Source organism: Peromyscus leucopus, chromosome 15, assembly GCF_004664715.2.
Source record: "Peromyscus leucopus breed LL Stock chromosome 15, UCI_PerLeu_2.1, whole genome shotgun sequence".
NCBI lineage: Eukaryota > Metazoa > Chordata > Mammalia > Rodentia > Cricetidae > Peromyscus > Peromyscus leucopus.
The window spans coordinates 3,974,890-3,977,345 of NC_051076.1; the positions used below are offsets into that span (position 1 = coordinate 3,974,890).

Consider the following 2,456-nt stretch of genomic DNA (forward strand, 5'->3'; position numbering starts at 1 on the left):
AGATGGTCTTATAATTAAAATCCCAGAGCCAGGTATTGGAGTAAAAGCTGAAAGATTGGAGAAGCAGAGCAAGCCACAGCCAACTTCACCTCATCAACTCCTCAGCCGATCCTGTTTCCATGAATCCTCAGACTGAAAGCCTGTGAGTCCTCACCTGAAAGGATCTCAGCTGAACTGCCTCAGTTCCTGTTTCCTCATGCCTCATATACCTTTGTCCCCCCGTCATCACTTCCTAGGATTAAAGGCATGTGTGCTTCTCAGTACTGGAATTAAAGGTATGTGCCACCACTGCCTGGCTCTGTTTTTCCAGTGTGGCTTTGAACTCACAGAGATCCACATGGATGTCTGTCTCTCAAGTGATAGGATGAAGGGTGTGTGCCACCACTATCTGGCCTCTATGTCTAATCTAGTGGTTAGCTCTGTCCTCTGATCCTCAGGCAAGTTTTATTGGGGTGCACAATATATCACCACAGTCCATGTTGACTCTGAAGAGATGTGTCATCAACTCACAAGGTACCGGAAGCTTGCCTCCTATGATGAAGTATTTGCAATCCAGAAGTTTCCATGAGTGTCTCTAAAGCCTTCTACTGAGGTCATGACCATCATCTTGTTGGCTGACTCAAAGTGGTATGGACCTAAAAGCCACCAGATTCCTTTCTACCTTAAAGGCTGATAAATACAACAGACAGTCCTAAGGAAAGGATGAGTCATGGGGAATGGAACACTGTCACACCTACCAGGATTCCCTTATTAGTTCTAGGAATTTACTGGATATAAAACTTTTAACTCAGGAAATCTCTATTTCATGAAGATTCTTTCCCCACATGCATTTCCTCCCAAAAAAGCAGGAAGCTACTATTAGAACAGGACCTGCTATTTGCCTCACCTCTGCACCTTCCACCTCACCCCTACTCCTAGAGAGGTCCATTAGCAAAGGCCAAAGCAGGCAGGGTCTGTGTGCAGAGTGCCCTGTCTGCTGTCTCCCTGCTCCACATCACCAGAATGTCTGATGACAATGCACTACTTACTCCCTCTACACACTGTCAGACAGGATGCACTGCTAAGCCAATGGCCTGACAGACAAATGGCAAATAAGCATTCTTTCCTGTCCTTTCCATCTATAAAATACTTTACAGAGAGTTGAAGGAGGAAAGAAAGCCTATTTGTAAAAATGATGGATACATTATCAAACTCCATAGCTTAAGCATCCAACTTGCTGAGTTTTAAATGGGTTGTCACCACTGGACTGTTAGCTAAAGTATGAAAATCAAGAAAATGCCTTTTTGTTGCTCCATAAATTCTGATGAACAATTGTCAGACAGCAGAAAACAAACTCTGATTTGGGAGTGATCACTCTCTGTGCATCGCCAGTAATGAAGAATGAAGGAAATCGAGGACTTATCGCTTACAGATATTAGCACAGACCCAGATGGCTCAAATTTTTTCTTTTCTTTTTCTTTTATTTTTTTTTACCATAATAGATAATTCTTGAATTATGTATCCAACAAAGACAAATTCTCAAACTAATGGAAGGCGTTTATTATATTAACAAGTGTGTTTTCAATTCTTTCAAAACAGAATGTAATTTAATCTTGGCTTCAGAGACAGATTGGAAATGTTAAATGTCTGCTTTTCAGAAATGATTTCTGGAGGGAAGAAGCGTTCCCCATCAGCTTGTGTGTGTAACTGAGGAAAAAGATGTTTGTCTTAACGGCACAGAAAGGGAGAAGTCATGGGATTTTTTTTTTTCATTTTTTAAATTATAGAGCAGACTGTATACATTCTAGCCCATCCCCAGGGCAACTTCTGCCTTGCCAAATATAACATACTCCACTGTGATGAAGAATTATTATCGGATGGTGAGGAGCACCCTGCTTGCTTGTTGTTGGATGCACTATATGAAAACTTGAAGCCTACCCCTTGTCTCTATCTTGTTACCAAGGGATTTCAGTGAGTGTGGTGGATTCAGGATGGCGGGGGGGGGGGGGGGTTGGTGACTTATAGAGCAGTATTCTGATTGTCTCAATCTGCGTCCTACAGAGAAGCTGGACTGGAATTGGCTGCACTGGCCCCAGGAAGAGCAAAGAAAGAACCCAAAAGCTTGAGGCCACTTAACACAGAGAAGAGGCAGTTTTAGGAATGAAAGGTGAGGGGCATGGCCAGAGGGGGAGAGGCTTCAGAGGACAAATTGAACTCATATCTACATCATAGAAGCTAAATACTTGCGTCAGCAGTATGCCAATCACAAGGCAGAGAAGAAAACGTGCTGCCCACCAAGCAGTTCAGGAACTAGAACTGGTGTAGACTGAGGAGGACCAAGTCAGAGATGTGGAAGTCAGGGGTGAATCTGGAAGTGAGGTAGCCTGGCCTTACTGAAGTCTCTACCAAAAGTACTGGGCAGAAAGAAGGGACTAGATACCAGTCAGGGGGATGGAAATGGGAAGCACGGGATTCAG

At 43.5% G+C, this 2,456-nt stretch overlaps 1 long non-coding RNA gene across 1 annotated transcript; it reads left to right on the forward strand.

The window, feature by feature from the left end:
* The first annotated feature begins 241 nt into the window (after positions 1-241).
* Positions 242-2,141, forward strand: LOC114702383. The gene is made up of 3 exons (XR_003735979.2): positions 242-275; positions 438-627; positions 2,041-2,141. It is a non-coding gene; the product is annotated as an uncharacterized LOC114702383 (long non-coding RNA).
* The last annotated feature ends 315 nt before the right edge of the window (positions 2,142-2,456 follow it).